The following is an 18,179-nucleotide window of genomic DNA, read 5'->3' as shown; positions in this document are numbered from 1 at the left end:
TGTAGGTGCTAATCAAAGAGGGCAGGCTCTGAAGAGAGGGAGGTTAAACTTGAAAGGGGTGCTGCAATCCTTTTTTATTTATTTATTTATTTATTTATTTATTGGGGAGCAGTTCTACATTATGATTAGAGGTGAAGAATGGGAGGTAGTGCACAACTGAGGACCAGAATAACACTGGGTTATTCTGGTCCTACTTGTGGTAGATATGGGTGCAGAGTGGGGCAGAGGGAGGGAAGATATGTTACTAAAGCACACAACTTTTTGAACACTCTGCAAAATAATTCTGGGCTGGTTATAAATTCAGGCTCTAACACGGCAAACTCTTGTGCATGTGATTAACTTTAGATATGTGTTTTATGTCCATTAAACTTGCTATGATTGATCATGTTTGTAAAGCTATTGACATGCAAAAGTGTTAGCAGGATCGGGGCCTTACTGACTGACCAAAATTTGAAACTATTGGATCCACTTCACTTGAAGCTTCGTTTTCAGATGTCTTTACTTTTTCCCTGCATACAACTGACATCACTGTGAGGACTTTAATATTATTGGAGGTGGTCACTGGTTCCTGATAGACATTTTAAGGTTCATCAGCAGTACTGTTTTCACTTGTATTTGTTCTATTACAGTTATGGCTTTGGTAACTCTTCACAATTTAAACCAAGTTTTTGTTGGTGCTAGAACTTGATATCTAATTTTACAGCCCAGAAGCAAATATAGTTTTTTCAAAATGTATAAACAAAATGAAGTATTCAAGAGTCTGGAGACTTTATTGCACGTGTATAACTGAAATAAATTAAGTAGCTAAGGGGCTTGCCATATTTTGACCTACAATCTAGTTTAAACTAGCTTGTTTGTTTATTTATTAATTTAATTATGTGTGGGGAAAAGACTAACGTTACTAAAGTTTTTGTTTGAAAGGCTTGGTATTAGGAGTGCTCAGTCTGACCTTCTCGAAAGAAATTCATTAGGAATGTGTCTTTTAGGCTGTCTGATGTACATTTACAAGGAGATGTTCAGAATTTTTCTAGAATAAATATTTTTAGTAACATTCATTGTCTTATATTTGGGTTTTATAGATTCTTGCTAGTTCTTGCATGTCGGAAGAAATAGAAACCAAAATTGAAATAAAGTAAAGCAGGGAGCTTGTTATATATGTTGTGACCGGGTCAGGCCAGATGGCTACAGGAGAGTGATAGAAGGCAGATATATTAGCCCCAGATTAAGTAGGTCCCTTTTCCCTGGGTTAAGGTATCAGGGAAGGTTCCAGAACAATCAGGAACTTTCTGGAAACAATTAAGGCAGGCTAATCAGGGCACCTGACGTTAAAAAGAAGCTCACTTCAGTTTGTTGTGCAAGTGTGAGGAGCTGGGAGCAAGAGGCGCAAGGAACTGAGAGTGAGAGGATGTGCTGCTGGAGGACTGAGGAGTGCAAGCGTTATCAGACACCAGGAGGAAAGTCCTGTGGTGAGAATAAGGAAGGTGTTTGGAGGCGGCCATGGGGAAGTAGCCCAGGGAGTTGTAGCGGTCATGCAGCTGTTACAGGAGGCACTATAGACAGCTGCAATCCACAGGGCCCTGGGCTGGAACCCGGAGTAGAGGGCGGGCCTGGGTTCCCCCCAAACCTCCCAACTCCTGATCAGACACAGGAGGAGTTAACCCGAACTGTGGATTCCACCAGAGGGGAAGATCTCTGAGGCGAGCAAATCTGCCAATAAGCGCAGGACCCACCAAGGCAGAGGAGGAACTTTGTCACAATGTTTATTCCTCTCTTCTTTTTCTAGCTAGAGCTGAGAGATTGTCAGCCTTCCTTTGCCCTAGATTAGTTCTTTCATTAGATTTTGAGTCGATCTGTTTGGGATACCTGGCCTATGCTGATAGTTAAGAAGAGTTTTCACGGAGGAGAACGAAGTGAAGAGACACGCTTGTACTTCAATTTGTGTGGCTTTCTCCCAGTTTCCTTAGTCTCTTTTTAGCATATATTCCAGTAGGTCCAGAAGGACAAGAGTGCTCCGTATCAATCACCCATTATCAGTATCTCTTACTACTTTGTTGTCAGGGCCAGTGGTGCAAAAATATAGGCCATTCGCCCTTGCTAACATCCCAAGTATAATTTTTCTCAGAACATGGTGACACTTTCCCATCTCCTCCATCAGGACAGACTGAGTGTCTTTCATCTTCATTTTTAATCCTTGCTGTTTAACGTGAAATGTGTGGTAGACTTGACAGTTGCCTAATTGGTTACTCACGTATTTAAACAAATGGGGCGGGGAGAGAATTCTTCTCCACAAGTGTAAGACATGAGTAAGGCATGTCAGCTCCCGACAACCAACCACTCCATTCTTCAGAGCCAGGGACAAGACTGAAACCTGTTTCACTCTTGTCTGTAAAATGAACTTCCCTTGTATAAATCTCTGTGAATCTGAGAGTCCCCTGCCCCCTCTTCCCTTCCTCTAGCCCCTCTTCCTTTCCCCTATGGGTAAAACTAACAAAACCTGAACAATAAGATTTAAACATATCATCTAAAATTGAATGAAAACTATTACGGTAGAAAAATCCTAATTAAGATAAACACTGAGATGATGTCAGGTTAATCTTTGTTGCATTTATAAAAATTTATTAGTTTTGTTGAAATCTTAATGTTTTTTAAACCTAGGTTTTGTTATTTACTCTTCATTCCTGCTGGTTTACCATATGCAGTTTAACTAAAGTGGCATTAATTATAAACCTAGCTAATTATAACCCTGAAGGCAATGAAATGATGACGGTTGTTCTAAGGAATTGAGACCAAATGAAGGCATGGTGTACAAAAACTAGCTGCACTGTGAGGTTTCTAACACTCTTTCCTACAGTATCCTTATTCAGAGAAGCACTATATTATTCTTCCCATACTCTGTACCAGGAAGTGCCCGGTGTTGCCAATTAAATAAATTGAATTTAGTGATGTTGGATGATGTTTTCTAGGGACTTGAGCTGAGATGGCTACACTTAACTTTATTTTAAACTTTGCAGTGGACTCTCGAAAGTGAACTATCTATCAACCCTCACAGCTCCCACCATATGGGTCAGTAACGTTTAGCTTTTTTGATTATTGAGCCAAGCTAATCCAGAGAAGCTAGTTCCAATTATTTTTCTTTTTCAGATGGCTGACCACTCATGATTGGTAAATGAGTACTAATATGCTTTGTCAACACTTTGAAGTGTGAAGAAAAATCAGTGCTATTCTAACATATACTTCTGTAAACTTAGAATTTTGGGTCAATGGCTCACAGCTACATAAAGGTAGGTGGGCAATTGATGCTCTTTGGTGACTTTTTTTTAATAGCAATTATTATAGATGTTGAATGTTAGTGTCCCTGTGTAGGGAGAAAGAGAAGAGACTGGTACTCTTTTGTGTCTTAAAATCTTTGACATGCTGTTAGACTATGTCTTAGCTACTTGAGTTTTTAATTCTCTCTTCTTTCTAAATTCATTTTTTCCCCCCCCTCAACATCTTCAGAGGTGCACTGGTCACTTTATTATTTCAGCAGGAGTTGTAGACAGCCAGCACACTTTGATTTAGGAACCTAACTTTCTGTTTCCAAGTTTGAAAATGTGGCTCTGAATGTTTCTGGTTTAATGTGGTTGAACTGCAAATAGTTATTAGTTATGGCTTAGGTTTAAATATTATAAAGGTTGTATTTTAAAATCATTTTAATTTTTCTCTTTGGTAAGACATGTAACAGTTTTCCTACATTTTATCTGGACAGCCTGGAAAAATGAATCTCATGGGTGGTTTTCTGGCTAGACAGTAGACTGTGCTTAGATGTATATATGTGGGAGGAGTTATGTATGCACAATTCTCTTGATTCTGAGATGGAAAGCTATATCAGGGAAGCGTAGGGCTTTGTCCTGTTCCTGTTGAATGGGAGCAGGATCTGGCCTTTGGCTATAATATTGTGTTTTGTGTGTCACTTGTCCGGTAATGTCTTTGATATTTGGTTTGCTTGACCAAATAGCAACTTAGAATAAATGGAGTAGAAATACACTGTCTGATAAATGTACAAGGTAACAAAGTTTTCCTTTTGCAGTCCCTTTAGTAATATATGATCAGCTATAGAAATGCCTTGATGCCCTCCCCAACCTGGGAATTTCTCACATCCTCTTTATGGATTGATTGATTTCCAAGAGCTATAAAACAGATGTCAGGTGTGCAATTGAGAATAATGACAAATTGTGCCTTCCATGCATAGCTCATCTTGCTGGACATAAGCATGCTGTCAAACTGGGATGAAAGCTGTCCTAATCATGCCAATAAAATACCTCTGTTTGCCTTAGATCAGGGGTAGACAACCTATGGCACGCGTGCCGAAGGCGGCACGTAAGCTGATTTTCGGCGGCACTCACACTGCCTGGGTCCTGGCCACCTGACCGGGGGGCTCTGCATTTTGATTTAATTTTAAATGAAGCTTCTTAAACATTTTTAAAACCTTATTTACTTTACATACAACAATAGTTTAGTTATATATTATAGACTTATAGAAAGAGACTTTCTAAAAATGTTAAAATGTGTGACTGGCACGCGAAATCTTAAATTAGAGTGAATAAATGAAGACTCGGCACACCACTTCTGAATGGTTGCTGACCCCTGCCTTAGATGATTTTTATAACAGTATCATCTTCGAAATATTGGTGGTATACCCAGAAATAAGCCGATATGTGCAGCAAAAAAAAAAAGCTTCAGATACAAGTCTACAGTGTGTTGACTCTGACCCCCTTTGTGTTGCGACCATGTACACAACTCCTAAGAATTTAAGTAATCAAAATAGAACCTACACTTACTCTTCTAGCTTCCTGTATTCCTGCTCCCCACCACCACCAAAAAAGAAAAAAAAAGGCTGCTGTGATAACATTTTAAATGAAAAATAACCTAATCAACCTGATTAAAAGTTGTCCTGTTCAAAATTAAAGACTCCAAGCTCATTGCCTTGGAGAGTTTGAAATTTGGAAGACAGATATGGAAAGTGAAGGCACACTAGAAGAGGAAGGGGAAAAACTTACCTTGGATGATGCTTTCTTTTATCTTGTTAATTTGTTCTTTGTATTCTCCTTAAATTACTCTTTTAGGGACTTGGAAGTGGAAAATATATGGCATAGTATAAGAAGTATAAAATGAAAACAGTATGAGAGGTATTCAGTTAGTCGTATTCCATTGTACATAATCTGAATTTTGTGCAGATGTTCCAAATTCTGAGGATGTGTGCCCATATTTTAGGTGTGGACTAAATAAAGTTATATACGGTATCATTTACTGTTTTAGTTATTATGGAATAAGGCTAAATCTATACAAGTCTGAGTAGAATACATTTCTTTGTATTGATTTTATTCCTCATTAACATGGGGACGTTCTAAATGTATTCCTAACCAGAATTCCATTCCCAACTGCAAGTCTTGATTTTTATATTCTTGTTTTCTGATGCAAGATTTTGAGCTTGTGCCTGAACTGTTGAAGTTGGGTGGGAGTTTTGCCATTTATCTCGGTTGGAGCAGGACTGGCCTCTTACAGCATTATTCTGTTCCATAGAGAGAGGTGGATTGATGTTAATTTACTGTGAAGAAGAAAAGGCTGCAGAATTCACTACCCTCACAGCACTGTCGTCCTCGGCTATTGCAGCCATGTGCCACTAATAGCTTCATGTTGATTTTGAGAGCTCCTCAGGTGTACATTGTGTGGTGAAACAGGTCGTAATATCTGTAATTTGCAGCAAATGGTTTGTGTTCTTGTACCAGCACTGTGGGGAATGCCCTGTTTTTGCATTATGACATTTTTCAGTTTGATCTTGTAATACACACGGTGGTTATAAACAATTATTCCAAAGCTTGATAGTTTAATTTTTTTGTAAATTGCTGTCTCAGGAAATAGCTTTGCCCTGTGTGGCATCCCAGAATACATGAATGACAACTACATAGAAAGAAATGTTCTGAAGACATTATGCAGTTTTTCTATCTTTGTTTCACCTTTTTTAAAATTAAAGGCCTGGATAATTTCCTTCACTCTGTGCTCTCATCATAGACTTTCGGGAGCAGACCATCCACAAGATAGGTTGTCTTTCAGCCTACCGTTCTTTAGGGGTTCAGCTGCCTTCACGGTGCGCTCTTGTCACACGTTCTGCACGCCTGACAGCCTCTCAAGTTTGAAACCCTACCTCCCCAGGGAGATGTATCAGGGGATCCTCTGGGAGTCTTGGAAATCCCCTTCCTCAGATCCCTCTCCCATTGCATGAGGGGGGTCTGATCTGGGGTTGAAGTACTTCAGTGTTCTCATTTGTTGGGTTCCATTATTTAGCTGGCAAGGACAGGGCTTTAGAAGGGAATGACTGATGTTATTTATAAATCCCCAGAATAAATAATCGGTACACAGTACAAGGTAACAGTTTTGGCATTTTATATTTTTAATGTTTTAAGTGAGATTTTCGCACTTGTGAAAGGATTTGGTTTAACCACTCTGGAAAACAAAGGAAACTATTGAAAGAACAGGTACAGCACAGTGATGGGCAGTGCTAGCTTTCCTCATTGTCCTTCCAGTCCTAGATCTGGAGAGACGACCTCTAGCTCTGGGAAAGATAGTTGGGTTCTATCGGCCATTTCGTGTTGTGGATGGTGGTGGTTCTGCTATGAACATTTGTCTACCATGAAATGACTGATGCCATGAACAGTGCTCACACCTCCAACTCATTTCACCGTCACTAGGCCAACTATTTATAACCATTAGAGACAAGCAACTCTTGAACATTACCAACCTGGTTCAGGTGCACATAAGGGACCTAGAGGCCAAAGGCTTTGTCTGTACTTGTGGATGTTGTCAGCTTCACAGCAGAAGAGATAACATTGCTAACAGTCCAACTTATTTGCTAGGGTGACTTACCAAAAATGAATCCAGGATGCTTTGTAGGAGTGCGTAAGTCCATCTCTGTCTTTCATGTCTGTTTCTTTCTCTCATCACATGGGGCTTTGAAACATATAGGGATCCTGATGAGTGCACCTTATGTAGCTAATTGTATATTTCAATACCCTGTCTGCTCTTAAGGGGTGAGCATACACCCACAGGGGATAGAGTATGTCATATACGCGTGCAATTATGAAGAAATCCAGCTTTTCAGATCTGTTTCTTTGGCAGGTTGCCCAGCAGGGAAGTTGGTATTTTAGCAATGATGCTACCTCATTTTGGAGAGCTGATATATTTTTTTTTAACTTCCAGGTGGTGAAAAGTATAATATAATTCAATGCAGAAAGCTGTTAAAGCAACAGTAAGGTTGCACAGTCGAGACCAAAAGTCAGGAAAGGCAAAAGTGAAGGCTCCTGCAACAGTGTTAATTTGGCCATATTTGTGCAGCGGCATCAGTTTGTATTCCTATTTTTTCTTTTTAAATGTTTTTATTTTTAAATGGTATTTCCTTTTGTTTTCTAGCATAAACTTGTGCAGTATGAGCAAGTTAAAGCTTCTGTGTTACCCTCTTGCTTATGCTGGTGTTATATTCTGCAACCTTAATGGTATATTTTTTTGAAGGGGGAAAGAAAGGCTGTACTTACTAATGATACTAGCATTCAATATTTTCACCTATGCTTTTGAGTTCATGTGTCAGTAAGGTGACTGGGGTGCCAGAGAGAAGTGTCTTCCACTTCTGTCACTGCTGTCATCTGGCTGTAAACACAGTTATTGCAAGGTTGGGTTGCAGATCAAGGCAGCAATGTGTGGGTTTACCCTGTGGTACATCAGCCCTGTCTTTCCAGTGGAAATAGAAATTTGTATAAATAAAATTTAAACAAAACTTAACTTCCCCTCTTCAACACAGTCACCCTCTCCTCTCCTCCCTTCTCTCTTCATTTAGTGAAGGCAAGGCAGGGTTTTATTTTTCTTTTGTAAAATTTTGCTACATACTTCATGATACTTTTGCAATATCTCTAATACAGGGATGCCTAACCTGGGGGCCACTTGTGGCTCGTGACAGCAACTTTTCTAAGGAGAATGCATTTTACATTTGTAATCAAATGCACATCTCTGAACTGTCTTCTGCGATTTTTAAACAGAAGAATTTGAATCACCCCATTGCTACAGGGAAGAGGGAGAGACACTGTGACGCGGTGGATCACAGAACCCCCCTTGGGAGCTGCCAACTGATGTGCCAAGACTATCTCTGCCCCTGCTTTTCTGCCCCGTCAATTTAGGACTTCAGTGCCCTGCCTGGTTTGAGCCCGACTCGCTAGCCTGCTGCAAACCCAGACCCAGGTCTGAATCACGTCCCCTAACAGCTGTAGGCTTACCTGAAAGCAGTTTACAGAATTGTTCTTGACTTTAACACTCAGATGCCCAACTCCCAATGAGGTCTAAACCCAAATAAATCCGTTTTACCCTGTATAAAGCGTATACAGAGTAAACTCATAAGTTGTTCGCCCTCTATAACACTGATAGAGAGATATGCACAGCTGTTCGCCTCCCCCAGGTATTAGTACATACGCTGAGTTAATTAATAAGTAAAAAGTGATTTTATTAAATACAGACAGTAGGATTTAAGTGGTTCCAAGTAGTAACAGACAGAACAAAGTAAGTCACCAAGCAAAATAAAATAAAACACGCAAATCTATGTCTAATCAAACTGAATACAGATAATCTCACCCTTAGAGATGCTTCAATAAGTTTTTTCCTCAGACTGGACACCTTCCAGGCCTGGGCACAATTCTTTCCCCTGGTACAGCTCTTGTTCCAGCTCAAGTGGTGGCTAGAGGATTCTTCATGATTGCTCTCCCTTTTGTTTTGTTCCACCCATTTATATATCTTTTGCGTAAGGAGGGAATCCTTTGTCCCTCTGGGTCTCTTCTCTCTCTCTCTTCCCCCCCCCCCCCGCCCTTCCTCAACGGAAAATCACCAGGTTAAGGATGGATTTCAGTTCAGGTGACATGATCACATGTCACTGTAAGACTTCATTACCCCTTGCCAGCACACATACATACAGGAAGACTTACAGGTAAAACAGAGCCCTCTGCAGTCAATTGTCCTGGTTAATGGGAGTCATCAAGATTTCAAACCACCGTTAATGGCCCACACTTTGCATAATTACAATAGGCCCTCAGAGTTATATTTCATATTTCTAGGTTCAGATACAAGAGTGGTACATGTATACAAATAGGATCATCACACTCAGTAGATTTTAAGCTTTGTAATGATACCTTACAAGAGACCTTTTGCATGAAGCATATCCCAGTCACATTTACATATTTTCATAAAATCATATAGAGTGCCACGTCACAGACACTATCTACCACTGTTGCCCCTGCAGTCCCAGGAATAATTTTTGGTCTGAGCTGGGATCACTGCACTTCTGTGCTACAGCTGGTCAACTGCACCACCACTGGCAACCTGCTGCACTGCAGAAGGGAGGGAGGAGAGAGTGTCGTCTTCCAGGCTGTGGGAGGAAGTCCCAGGGAAACTGGCTCAGTTGGCTGTGCCTGAGCCTGGGAAAATAGTTAAAGTTTTGATTGTGGCCCCTTGAACTTCTTGAAATATGTTAGGCCCTAGACTGAAAAGTTTAGGATCTAATGCTAATTGTCCCTGCAAAAGCCTGAAGGCAGCAGCTGCTCCTTTGGGGCTAAGGCAGAAAGATTGTGCTGTGATGTCTGAAAGGGGACAGGGCTTCATTAGGTTCTGCTAAAATCTTAGCTCGGGCTCAGAAACAACTGTAAAAAACACGTTTTAATGTGTGCTTAAACAAATTTCTCCCAAACCTAGCAAAATTTAGTTTTTAACTTAAACAGGCTTTGGTGTGGCTGTGTCTTTTATATATGAAGTGTGTATGTAATCTAAGGCCTGGTCTACACTAGGGGGGGGGGAGGTGGGGACTCGATCTAAGATACGCAACTTCAGCTACGAGAATAGCGTCGCTGAAGTCGACGTATCTTAGATCGACGTATCTTAGATCGACTTACCTCCTGTCCTCACGGCGCGGGATCGATGTCTGTGGCTCCCTCGTTGACTCCGCTTCCGCCTCTCGCCCTGGTGGAGTTCCGGAGTCGACGGGGAGCGCGTTCGGGGGTCGATTTATTGCGTCTAGATGAGACGCGATAAATCAATCCCCAATTGATGGCTACCCACCAATTCGGCGGGTAGTGTGGACGTACCCTAAATGACACTCTTTATTGCAACTGTTGTTTGGAATTCTGTGTTGCAAATTCGGTTTTCTTTTTGGTTGGTATTAACTGCAATATTTTCTGTTACTGCACAAACCCTTTTTTCAGAGGCTTAGCTATATTAACGGGTGGCTGAGCTTTCTTTCAGTCCTTTCTTTCAGATGAAATCTATCCAGATAAGTCAAAGTAACCTTTCTAAGAAATTAGAAGTGATTGCCAGGATAAAGAAAGGCAGTCTTAGGTACAACAAAGTTGCAGTTGATAGGAAGAATTAGGCAGCCAACCAAAGCTACTTGAATTAATTCAGAAATTGTGCAATGAATACTTTGAAGTGGTTTGTTGAATTAAAAAACAAAAAAACAAAAAAACAAAGCAATCCCTTCCCCCAACCTTACACAATGTTAAGAATTGTCTTGAAGATTCTTTTGGGTAGTTAGGAAATTAACTTCTGTATATTACTACATAACTGTATATCTTTGAAATCATCTCCTATTGTAATTCCCTTATTATTAAAGACCTGGAACCTGCTCTCGCTATTAATGTTTTTCTCTTAAAATGATTGTTCCTGTGAAAAGCAAACGGAGATAATTTATCTAGTGTTTGTATATGATATTTAATCTGACTTTCCCTTATTCCATAAATAGGCTTCCTCAATTCCATCACATACAAACACATGTCCTCACCAAAGCAGCATTATCGTCAGAAACATATATTCCTGAGTCATTGTTTTTCTAGTAAACTGTGTAACCAGTTTGGGTGTAATATAGTCTTTGTTGTTTCTTTACTTGATGGTGATGGTGGCGACTCTGCCACCCTGACTCGTGCTGAGTTATTCCCCTTCTCCAAGAGCATTCCCATTTGTATTAATAAGACAGTTTGTTTAATGGGACTGTTTGTTTAGTAAGGCACTTCTGCCACTTCATTGTATTAAGAAGTTGGTCATAAGGCATTTTTCCGTATATTTCTCTCCAATAACTCTCCTGTGGCCACACTGAATTCCGCCTTTGTTGTTGTTGTCACTTACTGATTTCTGGAATGCATTTTTCTCCCCTCAAACCATTACAGAATTAAAAGCTGCATATTTATGAGGAACTCTTCATCCAGTCACTATTGGAATGAGCCATCGCTCAGGTGGAAGTTACCAGCCAGTATAACAGCACCAGTACCACTATGCAATAGTTTAGGGATGCAGTTGAAGCCTGATTGAACTTTTAAAGATGCAGAATAAAATTACCTAGTTGGAATTTGACCAGAGCGCTAGGCTAGATCACCCTCTTGTGTTAATTTTTCTACTGCAGTAGCCGTATCGCATCCATCATTGACTACTGAGTGGGATGGGAAACAGAAGCTTCATTTTGAAGACTAATATCAGAGGGGTAGCCGTGTTAGTCTGAATCTGTAAAAAACATTTTGAAGACTGTGTATCTGCCAGGGGCAAGTCCATTTAGTGCCACTGTTGTGAAGAGATGGCTTTCTAAATAGTGTATTACTTCCTTACTTCCCATGTTCCTTCTCCGACAAAGTCAGTTTCCATTAATCTCCTTTGTGCCACTTCAGGCTCAAGTCACTTAGGCCACTGCACTTATACAGTATTCGTGTACCCACTTACGCACCTAATGTTTGCATACATCTTGAAAGGGATGTTGCACGAAAAGCCACGAATGTCATATATTTCCTGGACTTCCAGGAGCTAGCAGTGTTTATAGTTGGTGGGTGGGGAGGGGAGTAGAGACTGCAGTCAGACATATGCCTTTCTGTCAGACTGTGGGCTAATTGACACTACACAGTCTTAGCCAAAACAGCTGTACTGGTATAGCTATACCAGCAGAGCCTCCTAGTATAGTCACAGAGTCCGCTGAGAAATGTTTTTTTTTTTTTCCTGCCGGCATAGTAACATCACCTCCGTGAACGACACTAACTATGCCAACATAAGCATTCTTCTGTCAGCCTAGTTGCATGTACACAGGGAGTTTTGCTGGTATGGCTATGTCAGCTCAGGGTGTGTGTGTGTGTGTGTGTGTGTGTGTGTGTGTTTTAAACACCCCTGCCTGACATAGCTCTATTGACAACACTTTGTAGTGTAGACCTAGCTTGAGTATTGCTGCTGTGCAATTACATAGTTGTCATGTTTTATCTCAGAGGCAGCTACACTGCAGTGGTGGGCAAAATAATTTAATCCTCTCCATCAATATATATATATTTAAAATCAGTCCTCATGTGACTGGGTGCAACTCCAGTACAGTCCCTACTTCTATCGAGGGCTGAATGACTCCTGATTTGTACAGTCACTGAGCCATGTGGGATTCTTTGAGATGAGATGTATAAAAATGTACAAGTCCATCTACTTCAGGGGTCTCAAACACGCGGGCCACATGCGGCCCACAGAGTTATTTGCTGTGGCCCGCCAAGCTCCCCACCCCCCGGAGTTATTTCCTGCGGCTGCCCTCTTCCCCCCCCCCAGCGTGCTGCCCTCCTACCCCCCCCCCGGCACGCCGCGTCCCCGCTCCTCTGCCTATCTCCAGGTGCTTCCTGCCGCCAAACAGCTGTGCTTTCCAGGAGGAAGCGGGAGGAGCGAGGAGCTGTGTGCTTAGGGGAGGAGGCGGGGCAGGGGTGGGAAGGAGTTAGGGTGGAGACTTTGGGGAAGCGGTTGGAATGGGGGCGGGAAGAGAGGGCAGGGGCGGGGCCTCATGGAAGGGGTGGAGTGGGGGCAGGGGCTTTTGTATCTTTATATGAAAAGGTGTCAGTGATGCGGCCCTTGGGCCAATGTTCTGGTTCTCATGTGGCCCTTTGTGGTGATTTGAGTTTGAGATCCCTGATCTACTTCATAAAAAGAGCATGCACGTTTGTGTGGGTTTAGTACTTCGCTGATTTGATTTTCATGTTCTGCATGGTTGAGAATAAGATGCAGCAGAGTGAAATCATCTGAATTCTTTTATATATGACCAAAAACCTGCAGCTCTGCAGAGTATACATTTCATTCATTTTTCTTTCTAAATAAGTATACAAAGCTTCATTGATATTCAAAACTGGATGCTGATGCCCGAGGGAGTTAACCACTTAACGTGCAGCCACAGCATTCTGGCACTGGGCTGAATCTGCTTTTCTCATTGGATAATTATTGATTTAAACAACGTAAGAGTCAAATGATGGTGAATTGACATTTTCTTGTTTCATTCTGGAATGCTTTGCTGCTTTATTTCTCAAGAAGAATGGTTGAAAAGACTGTCAAGATAAAATTGCACGTAGAAAAATCTCGACCTATGTTAATAATGTGTATTTACATTATTAATATTAAAAAATTATAAAAATCGAATTCCTTCTCCCCTATTCTCTTACTTTGGAATTTCACGTTTTGGGCAAGGAAGTTATACAGGTTAATTTCATTTCTTTTTGTGGTCTGTTTCTAGTTATTTTCATTATCTGGCTTTTGTTCAACACCTTGCAAAATACACTTACCACTGAGTAATGATTTTACCTGATTGAAAACTAAATGTATATCTCCCTTCCCCACCTCCCCCATAACCATTATAGTGTAGGGTGGATGAGTAGGTTTGGTGCATGGGATAGCAGTACTATAGTGCTGTTTGTTTGGTTTCACAAGGCTACAAGTGAATAAATAAATACAAAAAAAAAAACAATTCTGGACCCAAATTGAATTGAAGGTATTTGTTTTTAATAAAACTTTTTGGAAGGGGAAGAAAATGTATCACTGATCTGGACTTCTAGTAAAAGCAGCAGTGGTCATGTGTCCCTCACTGCTGTTTTCTGTACCTAATGACCTAGTCCAGTGGTTTTCAACCTTTTTTCATTTGTGGGCTCCTAAACAATTTAGAATGAAGGTGCGGACCCCTTTGGAAATCTTAGATGTAGTCTGCGGACCCCCCCAGGAGTCTACAGACCACAGTTGAAAATCATTGACCTAGTCAAATGTATTTGTGGCTGGAGTCCTGTCATGTAAAGAGACAGATACATACAAATAGACTGGAGAATCTGGGCTTCCTGGTGGGATTGCAGAGTGTTTATCTCTTGCTTTTTCAGTGTTCTCAGGAGGATTAGCTTTAGGAGACAGAAATGAGCTGTACAGTACATGTGTTGCGATATTTCTGTTTGAATATGCTGTATATTATGCATTGTATCTGAGCCAGTATGTGCTGTCACACATTTCTGTTGTTCTGTTTGGCCTTGGCAGTAGAGGGGAAGGGGTGTGCTGCATTGTGGAGCAATGTTTTTCGGTCTCCAGCTTGTCTCCAGGGAAAGGTGTGCCTGTTGTGAGTTTCCTACAATTTACTTCCTTTAAATAATTGTGAAGTGTTGTGGGCTGCTGATAGCTGTTTATGCCCTTTTAGAGCTGCTCCTTCACAGTGACACAAATCAGATTTGCAGAGTTTAAACCTTTTTTTGTGTCTACATACATTAAGGCCTTGGCTACACTGGCAATTCACAGCGCTGCAACTTGCTGCGCTCAGGGGTGTGAAAAAACACCCGCCCCTGAGCGCAACGAGTGCAGCGCTGTAAAGCGCCAGTGTAATCAGTGCCTGCAGCGCTGCACGCTCACTCGCAGCGCTGCAAGCCATTCCCCTCGGAGAGCGGCAGCGCTGTGAATCCGCAAGTGTAGCCAAGGCCTGAGTTTTCTTCATAAATTAACAGTGGAGTTCATAAGATGCCATAAATGTGGCGGTTATTTGTAATGTGGAATGGGGATGTCATGGCTTTGATTTGTGCATCCTGAGTAGCACAGCTGCCGCTCTGTGGAGCCAATCTGTTTCAATAGAGGCTATCAGACTCAGCAAGTACTAATGTCACAACCCAATGACCCCCTCCCTCTGGGGGTCCCCTGAGGAGGCAGATCAGCATTGTATGGTGCTAACGCTATTGCAGGCAGTGCAGGGTATTTGGGGAAGGGTTAAAGGTGTGAGTGTAAAGTGAAAGGTTCCTTTGCAGGTTGTAAGAGGCCGAAGAGGGAGGGAGAGAGAAGGGAATGGGTTAACTTGATGCTCCAGCTAGGTCTGAAGATAATTCCTTTATCCTCCCATTCCACATCCTGCCTTCTTCCCCTCCGAGGCAGCTATGCCAGGATGAAAGAGAGAGTAAAAAGGAAAAAATACAAAGAATCTTTTCTTTTGGGTTCTGGAAAGTTCATTGAAGGGAAGTGGGGCAGATTGGTGCCTTTAATATAGAGCTTGACTGACAGATCTTTTGCCTGTCTATCTCTTGTACTTATATGGTCCCCAACACTGGAGTAGCTGAATGCTTCAGACTCTTTGTAATGTATTTGTCCTCACAATGCCCCTGTGAAGTAGGGAAGGGCTATTACCCCAGTTTTACAGATAAAGATCAGAGGCACAGAGAGGCTTAGGTCTTCTCTACACTACACAGTTGTTGACAAAACACCTCAACAAGAAACGTTGGGCTTGTGTTGGTGTAGTTAGGTGTCTGTATAGATGCTGCTGTTGGCTATCATTCTTGTCAATTTCACAACTTGAGCCCAGCTGCCCCCCAGTCCTCTGGAGAGCTGGGCGGCTAGGCCCTGCTTGGAGCAGCGGGGGCAAGAAGCCGGGGCTGCTGGACCCCACTCCTCACTAAGAGCCAGGACGCGAGAAGCCTGGGTGGCTGGACCCTGCTCCCAGCAGGGAACAGTGAGGCGAGAAACCCTAGGCGGCTTCCCTCACACCTCCCTGCTGGAATGGGGAGTTGGGGGTGGGGGCAGACCACTGGGGAGAGCCCAGTCTCTCTGCTCTGCTGGCAGCTCCCTGCCAGGAGCCCGGCTTGGGCACTCAGCTCCCCACCCTGCCCCTCTTATGTTGGTGGAAGCGCTCCTGGTGAGGACGCGCACCACTGATCCGATGAGGGTATTGTGGACATGCACCACCTCAGTAATTAATGCGGTGGTTGTAAGTCAACCTAACATAAGTCGACTTATCTTTGTAGTGTAGATACAGTCTTAGTGACTTGCCCAAGGAAGTCTGTGTCTGAGCAGGGAATTGAACCTTGGTCTCTAGTGCTAGACTAGTGCCTTAACCCCCTAGACTATCCTTTCTCTCTGCTGCTTGATTCCTGAAGCCATGGATATACGGGCCACAGTTCCTGTCTGAAGGTGCTCAGCGCCTCTAAAATCAGTCTGTATCCATCCTTCAGTGTCTCTATTCATAGAATAGAAAGAGAGAGGACTAGGACAACCGGAATTGCTGGTCTAATTGATTTTTCCTCTGTTCTCTGCCCATTGGGATGGATATGCCTTCTTAGCTATTTGCTCTTGCCAGATGAAACCACTTGTTACAAGTGTCCAGCTCATCAACTCCCCATCTATTTTAAAATCTCATCTGAAAGAATATCTATTATCTCGTCTCTGTCCTCCTTTAATTACACTCATTCTGCTATTTATTTTAACTTTCGTTGTGGTCAACTCTATACAGCATTTTGGGATAAAAATAATGTTAATGGCAAGCGCTATAAAGAATGAAGTTGTATTTTATTCTTTGGACATATTAGGCCTTATTCTGATTTAGCCTCTGTGTAAATCAGCATAAATCTAATGACGTTAGTAGGGGTTCCACTTAGAATAAGGCCATGTCTATGCTCCAGCCACTATAGCGACACAACTACAGTTCTGCAGCTTAGACAATTCCTACGTTGACGGAAAGGGTTATTCTGTCAGTGTTTGATCCATCTCTATGAGAGATGGTAGCTAGGTTGACAGAGGAATCCTTCCATGATCTAGCCGCTGATCTAACTACGGCACTCAGGGTGCACTATTTTTTATAGCCCTCCTGAGCGACCTAGCTAAGTTGACCAAAGTTTTAGCTGTAGACCAGGCCTAAATCTGAGAGGAAAATCATCCCCATTAAGTGAAGTTTTAATTTTATTTTCTCCCTTTCATATCCAGTCTGGAATGTTTGCTTTTTGCCTTTCTTTGCTGAAAAAACGTTTTAGGCCTACTCTAACACCCGGAGACAGTTCAGAGGATTAAATAACTTATCTCCTACCTTCAGTAGTTCTCTTGGCCTTATTCTCTCTCATTTTCCAATTTTACTGTTGTGGTCTGTTCCCTTTGGTGTCTTAGTCTGTCTTAAGCACTAGCAATAGAGAGAAATCTGCTTTTGGAATAACATTGGCTCTTTTATCTCTGTAGAGAAGCATGTTTTGCGCTTCAGTATTTAGTTAAAGGACGCCTGAAGAGCAGTGAATGTGACATTACTACTATAAGTGTGCTTGACATAAAAAATCAATTGAGAGAGGCAGTTTAAGGAGCAGATTGAATATTCAAATTTGTTTTAATAGTGATATAAGTGATTTTTTAAAAACAAAACAAAAACCAAACGTTTGAGAGGGCCTTCTGTGTCATTGAATATACCCAAAGCAGGAGGCTCTTAAGATAGGATAGGATAGAGTTAGGGCTTCGCATGGGCTGTCAGTATTCCTGACTACTTGATCAGGACTAAAAGCAGGAAGTTTCGCTTCTGTAGAAAATGGCTGGAGCAATGGATACATCTATATGAAAAGCAGCGATGAAGAGGAAGAATTGATTTGAATTAAATTACAGCAGTTCACAACATCGGTATTATCGGAAGTTATAGTGAGCTAAACCCCTCCCCCACCCCCAAGCCCTAGTCCAGTGGTTCTCACAACACATTTTTTGGTTGCCTCTGAGTGTGGCCACCAACTCTCACTGGTGCCTGCACTGATGCTTTTTCCTAAAATACTTAATTAACTTTAGGGGACAAAATTAAATATGCACAGATTCACTTCCAAAGCATTGTTGTTTATATTGGTAGGGTTTTTTGGCAGACTCATTAATAAAAATAATGCTACCTCCCCCTTCAGCCCCCCCCATCCAGGTCTTAATGGGTCCTGGGGCTCCCTGTGAAAAGTGATATTTGTATATTTGTTAATATCACAGTCCACTTAGTAGCTACCAGGGAGGCTGTGAAAAGTGATATTAACAAACATACAAGTATCACTTTTCACAGATAGCTAGTCAGTCTGCTATGAAAAGTGATATTTGCATGTTTGTAAATATTT

At 41.8% G+C, this 18,179-nt stretch overlaps 1 protein-coding gene across 3 annotated transcripts in view; it reads left to right on the top strand.

The window, feature by feature from the left end:
* The window catches only part of CCNY (cyclin Y), a 210,989-nt gene that overhangs the window by 53,018 nt on the left and 139,792 nt on the right, over positions 1 to 18,179 (top strand). Inside the window, exon 2 of one of the 3 annotated variants that reach the window (XM_005291017.5) lies at positions 3,142 to 3,281. The exons of the other annotated variants lie outside the window; for them this stretch is intronic. The gene's annotated coding sequence lies outside the window, so the exon portion shown is untranslated. The remainder of the gene's footprint in view (positions 1 to 3,141; positions 3,282 to 18,179) is intronic. 3 annotated transcript variants of the gene reach the window in all.

The sequence above is a fragment of the Chrysemys picta genome, chromosome 2, assembly GCF_011386835.1.
Source record: "Chrysemys picta bellii isolate R12L10 chromosome 2, ASM1138683v2, whole genome shotgun sequence".
In the NCBI taxonomy this organism is placed as follows: Eukaryota; Metazoa; Chordata; order Testudines; family Emydidae; genus Chrysemys; species Chrysemys picta.
The sequence above is the reverse complement of the archived record's forward strand: the minus strand, read 5'-3'. Positions and strand labels throughout refer to the sequence as shown.